The sequence below is a fragment of the Vulpes lagopus genome, chromosome 8 (assembly GCF_018345385.1).
Source record: "Vulpes lagopus strain Blue_001 chromosome 8, ASM1834538v1, whole genome shotgun sequence".
Lineage (NCBI taxonomy): Eukaryota > Metazoa > Chordata > Mammalia > Carnivora > Canidae > Vulpes > Vulpes lagopus.
Window position 1 is genome coordinate 86675358 of NC_054831.1, and position 19585 is coordinate 86694942.

The 19585-nt window shown below is 45.0% G+C and overlaps 1 long non-coding RNA gene across 1 annotated transcript in view; it reads left to right on the forward strand.

Moving 5' to 3' along the window:
* The window catches only part of LOC121496851, a 94854-nt gene that overhangs the window by 65269 nt on the left and 10000 nt on the right, over positions 1-19585 (forward strand). The window contains exons 5-6 of the long non-coding RNA XR_005989357.1: positions 7281-7503; positions 7836-7985. This is a non-coding gene — a long non-coding RNA (uncharacterized LOC121496851). The remainder of the gene's footprint in view (positions 1-7280; positions 7504-7835; positions 7986-19585) is intronic.

The window sequence follows — 19585 nt, forward strand, 5'->3', positions numbered from 1 at the left end:
CTAGGAAGAGAACACCTTTTCCTGTGTAGTTGGGTGGTGCTGACCTTTGCCTTGTGTCCCTAGGAGTGTTTATATGATCTGAGCCACTTGAGTCCTCTCTGGCACTTTGCCGCCAGAGCTCTTGAGTGAGATGGTGGTCTATTTTTGCTGAAATTGGTAGGACATGATTGTGAGGCTTTTAGTGGATATCTTGTTCACCAAATAGAGAAAGCAGGACAGATAGAACACTGATTATTTGAGCTTCTGGATCTAGCCATGCCTGAAGCTAGATATGCACCCTGGACTCTCCAATGACATGAGCTAATAAATTTCACTTTCCCCTCACTTAAGCCAGGCTGACTTTGGTGACTTCTAGCAATCACAGCTGAGCAAGTTCAGACTCACAGTATTCTGGTTGAAAATGAGAAATAGGAGAGTGGAAGATTAGCCCATTTTAACTAAATTAATGAGTTGTGAGAGGAAGTTCTAATTTCCCTGAACCTTTTTATTATGGAAGCAGGAGAGGGGACAGAAGGTTGAGATGGTGATGAATGAGGGAGACTGAACAATGAGCAGACATTGGCCTCTGGCCAAATGGGGCTGGGGACACTCGGGTGGCATCCCTTCTTAGCAGGGGTTCCCTGGTTGGTTGAGGAGGGCCTGGAATCATCAGGCAGAGGGATTGGGATAGCCCTGGGCTATAAGCCAGCTCCAGGCTCTTGCCTTCAACTTGGTAAATCTCAGTGCTGATGACCTGCTCACTTCAAGGGTTATGAAAGACTAAAGGAGGTAACAGCCTCCTTTTGGTGACACGGTTATGAAAACCATCAGCACTCTATAGCTTCATTTGCTTGAAGGTAGAAGGCAAAGACTGAAGAATCACTCAGTGTCTCTTATGGACTTTGGGCTTTGATCTGACTTGCATGAATGGCAGATGACAGATCATCTTGGGTAAAAGAGGGTGAGGGGAAGGAAGCATAAAAGTAGGGCCTAGGGACTGAGAGTTCCTTAAGGGTCAGAGATAGGGTTGTAGAAGAAGATTTCTGAATGCTAACCTGAGCAAGGGGCCTGGGGCAGGCTTCTAGCTGGAGTTGTTCAGTGCCTTTACATGTTTTGGAAAGAATGAAAGACTCCCCTTTTCAAAAATCTGTTTCTTTTTCAAAATAATGTAGACTTTTTCTGAATACAAAGTAATCACTTATCTGTTTAAGAATTTTTTAAAAATAGCATAGTATGCAAAAGGAAACACAGTCACCTATGATCATGATACTTCCAGAGAGAATACAGTTTGCATTTTTGTGTATTTCTTTCCAATATTGATTTAAGTGTGGCTGTGTGTATTTTTAAATATATGAGAGAGAGAGAGACTATAAATAAAATTTGACTCTACTGTATATATAGGTTTAGATTCTGTGTTTTTTCACTTAATGTATGATAGAAACATTTTCCTATATATTTTTACATCTTTTTTATAGCCTGATTTTTTTTAGGCATTACAGTCCACCATTTAAATGTATTCCTTTTATGAGGTAGAAGACTGTTTCTAATTTTTTAGTATTATAAAACAATATTGTGGTTAGATCTGTACAGATACCTTTGTGTTCATCCTTAAATAATTTTGTAGGACAGAGCTTTAAAAGTGCGGGGAAGGTCAAATGGGTTATCTACTTAAGAATTTATGTCTTTATCTGGCCAGCTTACCCCTGATAAGTTAGGTGGTGCTTAGGGCTTTAGAATTCTCAGAATCTGGCCCTTGCTGATTATTACTGGATTTTGAGGAACTTGCCAATTGATAGGTGGGAAAAGCTCTTTCAATTTTATTTTAATGTGCCCTTTTTTCTGGTTACAGTAAGGCTGAACTTTTTTTTTTTTTTCATAGAATTGATAACTATGTGTTTGGTTTAGCGTGTGTGTGTGTGTGTGTGTGTGTGTATGTGTGTGCGTGAATTGCTCCTTACAGCCCTTTATTCGTTTTCCTGTTGGAGTGCTCATATTTTTCTTACTGATTTATAAGAACTCTGTTTATAGTAAAAATATTAGCCATTTGTGGTTACCGATATATTTTTAAGAGTGTGGTGAAATGTTTTAATAATAGATCTTTTATTGAGGTCAAGGTAGAATGCTTGATCGGGGCGGGAGAGGGAAATCTGATGCTGCCCACCTCCTTTTCTATGTGGTATAAATCCAGAAATATATAGTACCTTAGGATGTTAAAATGTCCTAGAGCACAGCCTCGTTTCGCCTGGAGGGCTAACTGGCTCAAGCCCAGGAGGCTCTGGCCACATGCAGAGCTGAGGCCTGAGCTCCAGCACCACTTTGTATTGCCTGGGCTTCTGGATCTTTTCTGCCAGGCTTCCAAACCCTCCCTGTAGGCATTTGGTGCCCAGATGATGAGTGTCTCTATACAAGCCACTCTATTCGAAAGCAAAATCTTTTTGAAAGCTGTTACAGGTTTTTCCAGAAGTTCCAGTTTTTCAGAATTCACCTGCTCCCTTTGCCCCCAGCAATTAACATTTGAATTTCCCAATCTGCAGCTTCCTTTGTACTTACTGGGCAGTGACTGAGTCCAAACGGACCTTCTGCCAGGAGATTTAGCTCCGTGGGCTGGGTGGTGGAGCCCTTCCCCTGACCTGGGGCTGGGCTGCTCAGGAGAGCTCCTTCTCCACCCTCATTCTGTGAGGTAGCAGCTGGTCACTTAGGATGTGGATTCTCTCTGCCTCTCAAAGGTTCTTTCATATAAATATGTTCATACATTCTCCTGCTGCTCTTTTTCCTGAAAGAGTGAAGTTCGAGGCTTCAGTTGCTAAATTTAGCTCTTGCTGACGCACTGGCTCTCTCCTAGCAGTCTCCTCGTATCTCAGTGTTGCCGTTAGCCTCACTCTTTTGCGGGGAGACGAACACCATCACATCCTACATAATACTTAGCTCTGAGGCATTTCCAGCTGGGAAATGCATTTCTGTATTTTCATAGCTGTGTTCTCTGCATGAATGGACTGTCGTGAAGCCAGGCTGACAGCCAGGGGGGCAGGTCGTGGGCTGGCAGCCAGCCTATGGGAGACAAAGATCCCCTGGGTTGTGGCAAGGAAACCAATGCAGTCCTGGCCACAGGTCTGCTTGCGGTCAGGTAGAGAGAGCGATGGCTCTTGGAGGAGATCTGAGGGTGGTATTTGACTGGGATGGGAATGGAGAATTTTCACGAAGGTAAAGCCTTACTCCTTGAAGCAAATTGTTAAAATAATTCTGACACTTGTTAAAATAAGGCGGATTTTTTTCAGGGCTCTCACAAAAAGGGTATTGCATTAGGGGAGAAAGATGGGGCTCAGCTCTGAATACAAGGACCTGTGGGGATTGATGGCCAAGGAGCAGAATGAGAGGCTTAGTGGATGTAAAATGGCTAAAAGGAGATCTCAAGGATCGGGGAGACTGACACATCGAAGGCAGGGGATTCTCTCTAAACCAGGGGAGCAGATTCTGGCCAACTGGGTGGTGCAGGCCCAGAGGAATGAGGGCAACATCGAGGTCCGGTAGAGAAGAGGACTCAGAGAAGCCTGACTCAAGTTTGGCAGGGAAAGAGTCTTGGTCAGTCCCTCCTGTGTTTAAGGACAAAAGAGACCCTGTTCAGTTTTCCTCAAAATGATCTAAGTTCATTTCTCGTTCTGTTGCCTTTTGTTCGTTGAGTACCAGCAGAGCCATCTGTTAGGCCTTGTGGTAGAAGGCATTTGCTGGATGGTGCAAACAGTTTAAACGAAGAGGGAAGAGGACTCGGGATCTGCAGTGGTGAGGAGTCCTTTGAAGTTTTTATCAGGTCATCCAGCTTCAGCCTGCCAGGCTTCTTTAGATCTTGGCAGAGAAGGCCGGCTACGACCCTCCCTAGAGTTCTCATGAGCAACTGAGTAGTCAGGTGGTAGTTCTCTCTCAGTGAAGCTAGGTTAGAAGAGTGGGAGAAAAATGGGAAACAACAAGAATTGAGAACTTGGTAAGGAGTGAGAAAATGTGCAAGATGGCAGGATGTAGTTCAGTTGACAGGTAGGTAACAAAGTAAAAAGTAATTTTTAAAAAAGATTTTCTTTATTCATGAAAGACACACGTAGGGAGACAGAGGAAGAAGGAGGCTCCCTGTGGAGAGCCTGATGTGGGACTTGATCCCGGGACCCTGGGATCACGCCCTTAGCCAAGGGCTAAGGCTCAACCACTGAGCCACCCAGGCGCCCCATAAAAAGTAATTTTACCAAGAGATGATAAATAGCTCCAGGACAGCGAACCAGACCAGAATTTGATACCCACAGAGCTGTGCTATAGTTTCCTATTTTTTAAAAAAAGATTTTATTTATTTATTCATAAACACAGAGAGGGGCAGAGACACAGACAGAGGGAGAAGCAGGCTCCACGCAGGGAGCCCGATGCGGTACTCGATCCCAGGTCCCCAGGATCACACCCCAGGCTACAGGCAGCGCCAAACCGCTGCGCCACCGGGGCTGCCCTATAGTTTCCTATTGAGAGGTAAAATTTCTCCAGGGTCTAACAATGGTCATTGGGTGAAACATAAGCATGGAAGGTGGCCTGGTGTCAGGCAGGCCTGGGTTCAAATCCCTGCACCAGTTGTGAGACGTTGGACACACTGGTTTAATAAATCATGTAGTTTGTCCACAGGTGATACTGACATGCAAGTAGAGATCAGAACTCATGTACTTAAATGGGTTTGGTGCTTGGTAGGTGCTGGTGGAGTGCGTGCACTCTGTCCTTTTTGGTGGAGGAGGGCCCTCCTGTGCGGCAGAAGGGGAGCCTCTGTTCTAGGCCTCAGTGGCCACTAGGCAGGACCCAGCTGGAAGAAGTGCAAGGCTAGCTGTGGCCAATAGAGGCTTGGTCCTCGGATGCTATGGACCTCAAATCACAGCTTGTGAACGTGTGCACTCAATTGCTATGTGTTTTGGTCACTTTTCCCATCTCACCATCTCAGTTAGGTATCCTTCATCCTACTATGCAAATGAAACTGAAGCTTCAAGAAGGTAAGCACCTGCTCAGCCACACAGGAAGTGGCAAGGTGGGGATTTGAGCCTAGGTCAGTCTGGCCCAGAGCCCAGGTTCTCTGTCCTCTTGGGCACCATTGATGACCAGGGAGGCAGACCCATGCTAGGGAGAATATTGTGGGCAATGGTGTGGACTTTGAAATCAGACAGACTGGGGTTGAAATCCTGACAATGATTGTACTTTTAGCTGTGCGAACGTGGGAAATGACTTAACCTCTGCGATCTTTGGTTCTTCCTCTGTAAAATGAGGGAGCTGTGAGGATGTCATGAGAGAAGGTCTGCCAACCTTGGCACAGGCCCTGGGGTGTGATGAGCATTCAGTCAACAATGGCTGGCTGCTGGCTGCTGTGGTTTATATGGGGGGTGCTGAGCCCTTTCTCATTCCATTGATCTTTTTTTTTTTTTAAGATTTTTAAAAATTTATTTATTTATAGAGACACACAGAGAGAGAGAGGCAGAGACACAGGCAGAGGGAAAAGCAGGCTCCATGCAGGCAGCCCGATGCGGGACTCCATCCCAGTTCTCCAGGATCACACCCCAGGCTGCAAGCAGCACTAAACCGCTGCACCACCAGGGCTGCCCTTCCATTGATCTTCTTGTTTGGTCCTTGGGAAGGGTAGACTCTAGAGAGCAAGTCTGTCAGGCATAGGAGTGACCTTTGGCATTCTTGTCGGTCTTGGCATGTGTTGCTGGGAGCTGTTTATCAGAAACATAACCTGATGGACAGGTTGGAAGGACAAGGAGGTTGGAAGGACAAGAAGAGTAGCTGGGTAAGGTGTGCCCAGAGTGGTCCAGTTCTGCTTTTCCTAGTGATGGTCCAAAAGGAGAGACAGGAATAGGGGCTCATTTGGACCTAGTGGGCCCTCCTGAGGGAACCCAGCCTGGCAGATGTTTGCAGGATCTGGAGCTCCTGGGGCAAGAGGGACTGTCGGTGTCCCTGTCAGTCTCTACTTGAACCTTTCATATCAGCTTGACCTACAGTAGGGCCTATTTTCTTAGACCCTGCCCTCCAGAGATGTTTGCGTGCTACCAGTAAACCACTGGCTGACATCATCTCAGCACCTGCCTCATAAGGATGTGCCAAGAATCAAGTGTGGATGGACATAATGCTCAATTCCTCACGCTTTGCATGTGAGGAATGCCTACCCTCTATCTGTAGCTCATTCATAGTTGGTTGATTCTGGCACTGTTTTGGGTTCAAAGGTCACAGTGATAAACAAAAAAAATCCACACACTCACAAGGGGTCATATTCTAGTAGGGAGGACAGACAGGAAACATGTAAGCACAGAGACTTGAATGCGGTATCGGGGGATGAAGAACAAAAAAGCAGTGGAAGGAGACAGAGGAGTATTTCAGGGTGACCAGGAAGGGGACCTGGGTAAGCAGAGACCCTAGTGAAGTAAGGGTGCCAGTCATGAGCATGTTGTGGGGGGCATTCAAGGCGGAGGCCCGGTGGTGGAACGAACCCTGGGACAGCAAGTAGGCTGTAGGAGAGGGAGCAAGGGAGGTGGGAAATGAGCTACTAGATGACGTTGGCCTTCTCACCATTTGCAACAGCCATTATTTCCAGGTCTTGGGGAGGATTTAGCCGCTCCTTTGCTTTCTGCATCATATGTGCTGTTGTGGCAGTTGTCACGCAGGGTAAGAGTGTCGGTCTGTTTTATCCCCTGCCGTGAGCTCTTCAGGCCGAGAACCAAGTCTCTCTTGCTGATGCCTAACACCTAGGGTAGAACGTGCACTTCACATAGTGAAAAATGAATTTGAGTAACTGGAGTGCTATCTGATAGGGTTTTCTCTGTGCCAGTCACTGCGGGAAGAGCTTTGTAATATTTGTCATCCCATTTAATCAGTAGCCTCTCCCCCAGGCATTGCCCCAGCTTTACCCAGAGGATACACCCCAAGGACCTCCTGAGCTGGGATTTGCAGTCAGGAGTGGAAGGGCCACGCTTTCAACTATGCTAAAGCCTGAGGGTTGGCTGCCTGCAGGGGTGCGGCTGTGACGGCCCTGCGCGGGGATGGGGACTGGTGTGTGCTGCTCGGGGGCCTTCTTGGACCGGAGGAGACAGCTGACCCTGCGTTCTTGGAGCATCCCATGGGGCCTGCACGGTAGCCCTTAGACCCCCTCTCGGCTTTGTAGTCCACGACTGGGGAAGTGGCACTTAAAACGAATTTATTCAGGTGGGACCAGCGTAAGACGTGGAAATAAGGCTTTTGAGCTGCTGCACATAAACTGGAGTGTAAATGAAAAGCCTTTTATTTGGTTTCCGAGCCAGACTCTGAGAAGCCAGTGGGCCGTGTGGTCTGGAAGCGCACGGCGCGGGCCGTGGTCGGAGCAGGGGCCACCGTGACGGACGAGGGGACGATCGCGGTCGCGCAGCTGGAAGGGCCCGGAAACGCAGTGGGGACCAGAAAGCCGTTTCCCAAGACATGCAAGGCGGGGAGGAGAGGAAAGGCAGCGCCCCCGTCCCGGCGCATTTGAGAAGGAAAATGCTTGAGGTAACCCGTGTTGGCAGCTTTTATAGCTTCCTCCCAGGCCTGTGCCGGCGCCCCTGCACGGCCTGCTGTTTTCTCTCCTGTGAGGCGGCCGCTCTCCAGCCGCCAGCCGTGGCGGGGAGCCCCAGGGCGGGCCGCGGCCCCTCAGGAGGACGCCCCCGTTCGGCCGGCGGTCCGGGCCTCCAAGCCGAGGCCGGCTGTGGTGGGTGCCAAAGAGGGAGGCGGCCGCCCGGAGGGCAGGCCCGCCGCGGCCCCTGCGCCTTTGGTTGCCGCTTGCCGGGCCCTTCCGTGACCGGCTTTAACCTGCATTTATAATCTCTTCTCTTTGGTAATAGGTGCACGTGTGTGAGGTGTATTTGGACACTGGATGACGTGTGTGGTGAAAAAGACGTCTCTATCACTCTGGCGACCCACGTGGGCGTGCTTTGGGAGGAGGCCCCGGCTCGCTGCTCTGGGATCCTAGGAAGCCCAGACACGTCCCTGAGGTGAGGTACGACCTGCTGCTTGATGTTCTCGCTAGACTCCGTCTCCCTGTTTTCTTTCAGGTGATTATACAGAAACCCAAATACATATCTTAAAAATTTTTTAAAGATTTTTTTTTATCCTAAGAATTTCAGGTTTGTTTTTTAACTTGTATTGATTAAGAAAAAATAGAACATTAGCAAAAATAAGGAGATAAAAGTCCTTTGCATTCCTGTCATTCAGGATAATTGCTGCTGCTCTATTGGTGTTTATGTTATTCTAGACTTTTTCCTGATGAGTATATATCAATGTAAAGTAAAATCTAGGGGTACGTGGATGGCTCACTGGTTGAGCGTCTGCCTTTGGCACAGGGCCTGATCCTGTGGTCCTAGGATCGAGTCCCACATTGGGCTCCCCAAGTGGAGCCTGCTTCTCTCCCTTTGCCTAAATCTCTGTTCTGTCTCTGTCTCTGTCTCTGTGTGTGTGTCTCATGAATAAGTAAATAGAATCTTTAAAAATAATAATAATAATAAAAATAAAATCTAGTAAGTAATGGTGGCTTACATTTGAATGTTACTATTTGCTAGCACTTTACATGCACAGGCTAATTTAATCCTCAAGAATCCATTTGGTTTCAGGGATCCCTGGGTGGCTGAGCGGTTTAGCCACTGCCTTCAGCCCAGGGCCTGATCCTGGGGTCCCGGGATCAAGTCCCACCTCGGGCTCCTTGCATGGAGCCTGCTTCTCCCTCTGCCTGTGTCTGTGCCTCTCTCTCAGTCTGTCTCTCATGAATAAAAATCTAAAAAAAAAAAAAAAAAAGAATCCATTTGGTTTTTATTATTAAACCCATTGTATGGGTGAGAAAGCTGAGACCTAGAATGATTAGGTACCTTAAGATCACAAAGGTAAATAGCCAACCTGGGATCTGAACTCTGGCAATCTGGTTCCATAGCCAGTGCTCTTAGGTACACACTATGATAATTTGCAAAAGAAAAGATAGGGGTGTGGGATCCCCTGGGTGGTTCAGTGGTTTAGCGCCTGCCTTTGGCCCAGGGCGTGATCCTGGAGTCCCAGGATCCTGGAGTCCCAGGATCGAGTCCCACATCAGGCTCCCGGCATGGAGCCTGCTTCTCCCTCCTCCTGTGTCTCTGCCTCTCTCTCTCTCTCTCTCTCTCTCTCTCTGTCTATCATGAATAAATAAATCTTTAAAAAAAAAAAAGAAAGAAAAGAAAATATAGGGGTGGTTGGCTGGCTCTGTTGATAAAGCATGTGACTCTTGATCTTGGAGTTGTAAATTCAAGCCCCACACTGGGTATAGAGATTACCTAAAAATAAAATCTGAAAAAAAAAAAAAGTATAGGATAAAACTATTTATAACAATTTGTAACTTGCTTTTTTTCATTTAATGTGTTATGAACCCTTTTTGATGTCAATACCTTTTTTTTTTTAATTTTTATTTATGATAGTCACACACACACACACACACACACAGAGGCAGAGACACAGGCAGAGGGAGAAGCAGGCTCCATGCACCGGGAGCCCGACGTGGGATTCGATCCCGGGTCTCCAGGATCGCACCCTGGGCCAAAGGCAGGCGCCAAACCACTGCGCCACCCAGGGATCCCTTGATGTCAATAACTTTACATTCACAGCATCATTCAAAATGAGCAGACTGGGACCCCTAGGTGGCTCAGTGGTTGAGCATCTGCCTTTCACTCAGGGCATGATCCCAGTTTGGAGATCAAGTCCCACATTGGGTTCCCTGTGAGGAACCTGCTTCTCCCTCTGCCTATGTCTCTGCCTCTCTCTCTCTGTGTCTCTCATGAATAAATAAATAAATAAAAATTTAAAAACAAAACAAAATGAGCAAGCTGTGAAGCATGCATTGCAAAAACGGAATGCTATTTTCTTACGTAGCCATTTTAGGTAATAGTAATTATCATATTTAAACATTGATATCAGGGGATCCCTGGGTGGCTCAGCGGTTTAACGCTTGCCTTTGGCCCATGGCACGATCCTGGAGTCCTGGGATCGAGTCCCACGTTGGGCTCCTGGCATGGAGCCTGCTTCTCCCTTCTCCTGTGTCTCTGCCACTCTCTTTCTCTCTGTGTCTATCATAAAGAAGTAAATAAATAAATCTTTAAAAAAATAAAAAAATAAACATTGACATCAGGGCCTCTGGGTGGCTCAGTCCATTGACCGTGCAACTCTTGACTTTGGTTCAGGTCCTGATCTCAGAGTTGTGGGATTAAGCCCTGGCTCCAGTGCTGGGGGGGAGCCTGCTTAGATGCTGTATCTCTCTCTCTCTCTCTCTCTCTCTCTCTCTTTCTCTCTCTCTCTGCCCCTCCGCCCTGCTGGAGCATGTGCTCTGTATCTCCCTCTCTAAAATAATAAAAATAGCAGGCATCAAGGCTCTGCCTCATGCTGTACTAAGAGCTGTGTGTATATTATCTAATTTAAGCCTCATGCAACTAGGGCTTCTTACAGGGGAACAAGAAGGGTCAGGGGTAGATTTTGCAGGGTGTATCTCATTTCCATGAAGCCTCAAATTTAGACTTTTTTTTAAGGTAGCCTCCATGCCCAAAATGGGGCTCGAACTCAAGACCCCAAGATTATGAGTCACATACACTGACTGAGTCAGCTAGGCGTCCCTCAAATTTAGATTTTTGACTTTATCTTCAAATAAATTTATACATACAGTAATAATATTTTTGAGTGTTAATTTTAAAAACAACTTATTTCGAAATAGTTTGACTCAGAGGAAGTTGCAAAAATAGTACAGAGAATTTCTGTATATACTTCACCCTGCTTCCCCCAATGATAATATCTTCCATAACTGTAATATGCTGTCAGAACCAGGAAGTTGATGTTAGCATCTTCTATTAGCTCAGGTTCTCTGTTTGTTATTAAAGTTAATTTTTAAAAAAATAAGTACAAAATACATCACACTTGATAATCTAGTTTGGTAGTTCTTTATTGTTAAATATATAGGAGTCTCTAAGTGGTGAAGGCTGGGACCTCTCTCCTGGCTCACAGAGGTGAACCGTGGTAATTAGCTCAACAGGTAAGGGACGGGGATCAAATTTTTTTTAAAAAAAAATTTATTTATTTATGATAGTTACACACACACACACACACACACACAGAGAGGCAGAGACACAGGCAGAGGGAGAAGCAGGCTCCATGCACCGGGAGCCTGACATGGGATTCGATCCCGGGGATGGGGATCAGAGAGGGCAAGACACTTGTATGAAGTCACACAGCTGTAATAAGCTTCATAGCTGAGGCTTAACCTCTCTGATTTTAAGATCCACTCTTGAGCCCCCACACTTCCCAGCATCTCTTCTGATTTGCTGCTGTTCAGGGCAAGTCCCTGAGTGTAAGTATGTATATTTACCTGCATCCATGCATGCATATGCACATGCACAGATTTTTTTTTTCTACCATTCTCCAGAGTTCCTTCTCTGAGACTAGAGAATGCCAGAGCTAAAGAGGACCTTGAGTTGGGCATGTAGCGCAATGCCTCATTTAATAGAGAACAGTCATGCTAGCATGGGGGCCCATGTGCTGTGTCTCAGGTTGGCCCAGATCCTAGGGCTACAGGCCACATTCTTCCATAAACCCAGTCATTTTGTTGGTTATCTTTGCAACTCTAACCCAGTTGCTCATTTCCACATTTGCTGACTTCCAACTTTTTTGGATTTTATGGGTAGAGCCATGGGAGTGCAGAAAGGATTGTTCTAGACCTTCCACCTACCCCACTTCAGAAATCTCAGGTGCACCTTGCACATTTAGTTGACCTGATGTGTGTGTGTGTGTGTGTGTGTGCGCGCGTGTGTGTGTGTGCGCATATACACGTGAACCTGTGTAGGTATGAGAGAGCATCTGGTGGTCTGCATGAATCTTCTGAGCAGTTGGGACCAAGCCCTCGCTGGCTGAAGCTTTAGGCCACATCTGGTGGAGAAGTGATCCTGGGATCAGGGCTGCACCTACTAGGGGCCAGGATGGGAGGGGATGCATTCACAGGAGTGCTGTCTGAAAATGCCACAAAAGCTAGTCTTTAAGTTACACAAGGCTTTCTGAGTGGCATCACTACCCTAACTTCATTAGTTTTGGGGCCTGTCCCTGCCATCTTCACAGCCATACCAAGAGACTGTGTTTCCTCACCTGAAGCCTCTACCGCCTGAGGAGGGAGGGAAGAGGGGATTAACTTGCCTCACCTTCGGACCTGCCCAAAGCTTAGTTTGCAGTTGAGACTTCTGGTATTTAGGAGTGAACAGCTATCCTCCCTAAACATAGGTGTGGGCTACTGAGAGAACAATCTTGGCCAACAGGTGCCTGCCAGAGAAGGTCTTTGTGAAGGGTAACTAAATGATAGAAACAACGGTATTGGGCAGCCCAGGTGCCTCAGCGGCTTAGCACCGACTTCAGCCCAGGACATGATCCTGGAGTCCGGGGATTGAGTCCCATGTCGGGCTCCCTGCATGGAGCCTGCTTCTCCCTCTGCCTGTGTCTCTGCCTCTCTCTCTTTCTCTCTCTCCTCTCTCTGTGTTTCTCATTAATAAATAAATAAAATCTTAAAAAAAAGAAACAATGGTATTTCACTTGCCCTAGTTTTAAAAGTAGATTCCAACATTTTAATATTGATTCATTCTTCCAACTTTGTACCATGCAAAGTATAATACAAATGTGAGTAAGATAATCTCTATCTTAAGGGATGAGCTAGCAGCATCAACAGCCCCTGAGAACCTGTTAGAAATGCAGAGTCCCAGGGCTCATCCCAGCTTACTGAAGCACAACTGGCATTGATTGTCACAGGAATAGATTGTCTCCAGGTCTCCTGGTACTGCACATGCCTGTTAGAGTCCACATGCTCTGCCCCTCCTGATTCCTCCACCTGTAACACATCACTCATTGATCAAATAATTTTTCACTAACTATATATTGGAGTTGGCACGTGTGATGAAATCTCTTTGTCATCTCTGTTGGAGTAGGAGAGAATTCAATAAAAAATAATTTCAGTACAGTGTGATCAGTTTACTAAGTGGGGTATATAGGCTGTGGGCTACAAAACTTTCTCATTCTCTTGGTAAAGATTTGCTACATACCATGTGCCTGGAGCTCTGCTAACAGAAGGGTGTAGTGTAAGGTCAGACAAGCTAACTGCCCTGAGGAGCTTAAATTCCGTGGGAAGAGTGAATGATAAACAGTAAAGAAACATACAAATAAGGTAACCTCCATGGTGATAAAATGCTTTGCAGGGAATAAATGGGGTGATAGGAGAGAGCGATGGTACATAGGGCAGTCGGGGAGTTGAGGATCACGGGAGGTAACTCCTGGACAGCACATGAGACGTACTTGATAAGGTTATTATTCTTCCTACAATGGTGAACATTTGATCTACTAACCCTCTGGTTCTTAATTTGCAGCGGTACACACGATGCATTTCTGTCCCCAGACAAAACCTGTCTTTCCTCTTTATGTGTGCAGCAGCCTAATATTTGTCTTACCGCAGTGATGGTCAGTGGACTTCCCAGCCTCTCATCACAGAGTCCACCTATGCTGTCTTCTCTGCCCAAGACAAGATTCTAAACTAAGCAGACAGGATTTCAAAGCGCTCCAGTGCTCCTCCAGGTTCTGTAATCAGCTCTCTCCTAGAGTGGTCTCTGGTGCCTGAGTTAACCTAGCTCTTTGCTTTGGAGGAATGACATCTTTTCCTTTTGTTACATGCCCTTCCTATCTTCCTTTAGAATCCAGATCTCCTTCTCCCTTTCGAATTGGACACATATCTCATTTGACCATCTTTATTGCCATACCTGATCACACTAGTGCCTGGGAGTCTTTCTCGTCCCTGATCTCCTACTTATCTGTTGAGTGCTTGCTCTTTGCCAGGTCCAGCCCTTGGTGCATGGAGGAAGGCCATGGGTGAAGGGACATGATCCCCACCCCTGGAGTGCCGGCGAGTAGACTAATAAGACTCTGGTCACTGCCTCAAACACAACAAAGGAAAATGGTCTTGGGACCTAGGCTGGGAAGGAGACAGGTTACTTGAGAGTCTATGGTGAGGGGATCTGGCCTTGTTGGGGAGGGGTTCCTAGGAGAAAGAACCAAGGTCAAGGTGCTAAGTAGACCTCAACTCAAAATGGGGCAAAGCAGCAGCATATGCAAAGGTGCGGTGTTGAGAGAACTTGTGGAAAAGAGAGGGATGAAAGCCTTCTGGGCTCATGAGAGATCCCTGTCTCCATGCCTTACGGCTCCCACATAGCCTGGCTGCTTTCCCCATTTCTAGCCTCTGTGGTCAGATTCAATGGTCATTCTCAAGCCTTGTCTTACTTGACTCATCAGCAGCATTTGGCACAACGGATTATATCCTTCTCCTTGAAATGGTTTTTCGCTTGACTCCCTGGAAACTGTTTTCCTGATGGTCTTCCTGCCTGCCTCATGATTCCTTCTCAGACCCCTTGCTTGTCCCTCTTCGTTCTGAGCTTCCCTGTTGAGGCATCCCAGGCTTTTGTCTTTGGATCTTTTATCTCTTTCCTCACGCTAGCTGTAAATACCATCTCTGAGTTCATCGTCTGCAGCTCTGACCTGTCTCCTATCAGACTCGTGTATCCATCTACCTGCTTAGCACCCTCCCTCAATATCCATTAGACATTGTAAAATTAATAAGGCCCAATCAAATTTGCCTGCTTCTTCCCCACCTCCTCTCCCCGCAGATTTGTTCTTCTCAGTCCTCCCTCACTCTACTAAATAGTTATTCAAGCCAAGGTGCATTCAAGCTGTAAACCTTGGAATCATCCTTGACCTCTGTCCTCTGATCACTCCCATTCAATGCTTCAGCAAATCCTGTCTTCTCAGCCTTCAGCATATATCTGCATTCTTTGCACTTCTCATGACCTCCATTGCTACCTGTGGTCTGAACCACCACTGTTTCTTGCCCAGACCATTGTGGCCAACTCCTCACTGCGCTTCTGTTACCGACCCTGCCATTCTCAGCATGACAGCCAGAATGGTCCTTCCCTAGTAGAGTCAGGTCATGCCACTCTCTGCTCAAAATCCTTCAAAAGCTGTACCATGTCACTAGGGTAAAAGCCAAAGTCTTTACAATGACCCATTTCCTTCTTCCCTTAGACAGTGTTGCACTGTGTATAATGCATATTCTCTTTTATGCATTCTTAAAAAATGTGTATAGTTAATTTGTATGCAAGTTTCTCAAAATTTTAGTTCTATAATTATAATATTTTAATATATGAATGGTATGGTTATAGATGTCATTCTGATTATTTTTTTCACTCAGCTCAATGTTTTTAATCTCCTCTTGTTGCTAATGTATGACAATAGAACCAGCTACACACATGAGATAAAACATTAATGCCATAATTGAATTAAAAAGGAGAAATGAAAGGAAATTAGCGTATAATAAAAGATGTAATTTGATATGCAAATGCACAGGCACAGATATGCTAGAAGACAGAATGAAATATGCACTTTTAAGGAAAAACTCTAGATTTAAGAGAAGGAAAGATTTAAGTACTCTTGTGGAAACTTTCTGTAAAGCTTTTGACATTTTCTTTTTTTTTTTTTAATTTTTTTTTTCTTATTATTTATTTATGATAGTCACAGAGAGAGAGAGAGAGAGGCAGAGACATAGGCAGAGGGAGAAGCAGGCTCCATGCGCCGGGAGCCCGATGTGAGATTCGATCCCGGGTCTCCAGGATCGCGCCCTGGGCCAAAGGCAGGTGCCGAACTGCTGCGCCACCCAGGGATCCCCAGCTTTTGGCATTTTTAAGTAAGAGGTAAATAGATACCCATGTGACAAACAGTTTTCATGTGAATGTTTAGCAAGACATTTGACAGTTCTACGGGGCATGTGTGTGTTTCCAGAGCATTGTGGGACCTCTACTATTCCTGTCCCATTCTCAACTGCGACACACAAAAGTGCCCCCACCGGTGTACAGAATACCTCCTGGAAGTGGATCACAGTCCTAAATCTAAAGCCTGAAACCATAACATTTCTCAAAATACAGGAGAAAAATATTTGTGACCTTTGTTTAGGAAAAAAAAAAAAAAAAAGCTGCAACACTAGAAGATGAGTCATAAAACCAGAAATGGATAAATTGGACTTCACCAAAACTAAAACGTTTTGCTTTTCAAAAGGCAGTTTTGTTTTTGTTTTAAAGATTTCATTTATTTGTGAGAGACGCAGAGAGAGAGGCAGAGACATGGGCAGAGGGAAAAGCAGGCTCTCTATGGGGAGCCCGATGCAGGACTTGATCCAAGGACCCTGGATCCATGACCTAAGCCAAAAGCAGACACTCAACCACTGCGCCACCCAGGTGCCCCTCAAAAGGCAGTGTCAAGAGAAGGAAAGGATAAGCCACAGAGTAAGAAAAAATATTTGCAAAGCATATTTCTGGTAAAGGACTTACATCTAGAATATATAAAGAACTCTTAAAACCAAGTAATAAGAAAACTACCCAATTTTTAAAAATGATGAAATGACATGAAAAAATATTTCATCAAAGATGTATGGGAAGCAAATAAGCACATGAAAAGATGTTAAACAGCATTAGTCACTAAGGAAATGCAAAATAAAACTACAGTGAGATACCAGCAGCACCTGTTGTAATTTCTATAGTTAGGAAGACTGTCCACATACCAAGTGTTGGCAAAGGTGTGGGTTCCAGAACTCTGACGCACTGTTATTGAGATGGTAAACTGGCACAGCCACTTTGGAATACAGTTTGGTAGTTTTTTACAAAGCTAGGCATATATCTCCTATGTGATCTATCCATTGTTCTCCTAGGTATTCACCCAAGAGAAAAGTAAGCTGACTTGTATACCAACATTCATAGCATGATTATTTGTAATATAGTTGACCCTTGAACTGCACAGGTCCAACTAGACAAGGATTTTTTAAAAAGATTTTTTAAAATTTATTCATGAGAGACACAGAGAGGCAGAGACACAGGCAGAGGGAAAAGCAGGCTCCCTGTGGGGAGCCCAATGCGGGACTTGATCCCAGGATCACAACCTGAACCAAAGGCAGACACTCAACCACTGGGCCACCTGGGTGTCCCTAGACATGGATTTTTTAAGATATTGTATTAAATAAAAATTTTTATATTAAATTAACATGGGTTAATTAAACATGAACTTTTAAAGATACTGTATTGCAATAAAATACAGTCTAGTGAGGTAAATGTGTTTCCCCTTATGGTCTTCTTAACTTTTACAGTTGGTGGGATAAACACATTGTAATATATCCAGAATTCCTCTGGTAGGGGTGTTTCCCCTCTGACAACCTAAAGTCCAGATTTCTGACCTTCATGATCGAGGCCCTTCAACATCGATTTCCTTTCCACCTTTTCTCCTGATGTTCCCCTCCTCTATACCCTGTACATTGAGCCCTCTAAGTGCTCTACATACTCTCTGTATGCCGTTAAAGGTGAAGCTTTGCAACTGCAGCTATTATGTCTTGGCTGTACTGTATTTTGGGGTTCTTCATTTCTTTCTTTCAGTTTATGTATGTATGTATGTAATGTCTACACACCATATAGGGCTTCATCTCACGACCCCAAGATCAAGAGTCGCATGTTCCACTGAGTGAACTAGGCAGGTGCCCCTATTTTGGCTTTCTTATCCTGTCAGACCCCTCCTGAAGGCACGTTTATATCCTCCAGAGTTAGATGCTCCTTGTAAACCTAGCAGGACTCCTAAAGAAGTTACAGAATTCATTTATGAGTATGTCTGCCCCCTGACTTGTCATTTCCTCAAGGCCAGGAAATGAGACTTAGTCGTTTGGTTTTTTTCATCCTTGGCACTTAGTACAGAGCTTGGTAGACCACAAATGCTTGAATGAATGAGTGAGTGAGTAAAAGAATGAATTGGTGTTCAGTTCTGCTTTTACTATTGAAAGTAGTAATCTCGGGCAGCCCGGGTGGCTCAGCGGTTTAGCTCTGCCTTCGGCCCAGGATATGATCCTGGAGACCCGGGACCGAGTCCCACGTTGGGCTCCCTGCATGGAACCTGCTTCTCCCTCTGCCTGCGTCTCTGCCTCTCTCTTTGTGTCTCTCATAAATAAATAAATAATAAAATCTTAAAAAAAAATAGTAATCTCAGCAGCTGGGATGGTTTTACATGGTGACTGGTATCTTTCCTTTAACTGAAGGGAAGCTCCATTTCCCCACCAATACCAAAGATGTAACCCTAATCATCTCATAGGTCACTAGGACATGTACCATCAACCAGAGACTCTTAAAATGAGCATGACTGTTGCAGCACCAAAAATAATAACAACCCAAAAATTCTTCAACAAGGAACTGATTAAATAAATCTCAGTTTCATATAATGCAGTTCTTAGTGTTGGTTTAAAAAAAAAAACAACTCAGGTCTTTTCAAACAAATGTGGAGATATGTAAATAAATACAATTTTGAATACAAAGTTTCAAAACTGTAGGATAGGATCCTGATTTTGAGAAAGAAAACTGTATATGCATATAGATCTCTATATATACCATGTCAGTATGTTCTTAGCAAAACCTGGAAAGATAGGGTAGCCTGGGTGGCTCAGCGGTTTAGCGCTGCCTTCAGCCCAAGGCATGATCCTGGAGTTCCTGGATCGAGTTCCATGTCAGGCTCCCTGCATGGAGCCTGTTTCTCCCTCTGCCTGTGTCTCTGCCTCTCTCTGTGTGTCTCTCATGAATAAATAAATAAAATCTTAAAAAAAAAAAACCTGGAAAGATATTCACTCAGAGAGTTAGGACATGATAGGAAAACAATCTCCCTTTAACTTTATATGCTTCAGTATTATTTGAATGTATTATGAGCATGGTTTGTTTTAATAATTAAAAAGCCCACACAGATTAAAAACATATACCTGACTAGTAATACTTACTGTTAGGAATTTATTTCACATACCTCCAAACATTAACTCTTAGGATAATTCTAACATTTTAGATTTACATAGCATCTTCCTAAATTGCAAGGTGTATTACCTTGTGATCTTATTTTCACCTTCAGATGTCTTTGGGGAGGTGGAGAGAGGAGGGAACTCCCATGTGGGAAGGGTGGATGCTCTATCCAGCTGGAGTGTGGACCACAGTTCCCTTCTGCTCCTAGCCCAGTATGCTTTTTAGGAAAGCTTAGCTACCACCTGGATTAAATAGAGAGATTGAATTCCTTGGATCGGGCTTTGCGGTCACAGATCTTTTTTGACCTCTACTTTTGATGCCTATTAGCTATGTGACTTTGACTGAGCATCTTAACAGCTTTGAGTTTGGTTTCCTGGTCTTCAGCATCAGGATGCCTATTAGCTATGTGACTTTGACTGAGCATCTTAACAGCTTTGAGTTTGGTTTCCTGGTCTTCAGCATCAGGATGCCTATTAGCTATGTGACTTTGACTGAGCATCTTAACAGCTTTGAGTTTGGTTTCCTGGTCTTCAGCATCAGGATCAGGACACATTAGGATATGTGTCCTAGGGTGGTGGTGAGGCTTGGGTGCAAAGTGTCACAAACAAACTCAACAAAGGTTTGCTTTTGTTATTCTGATTATTGTATGAAGGAAAATCTATTGCCTGAGAGAAATGAGGCCAGATTAAAGGAAAACACGTGACAAAAAA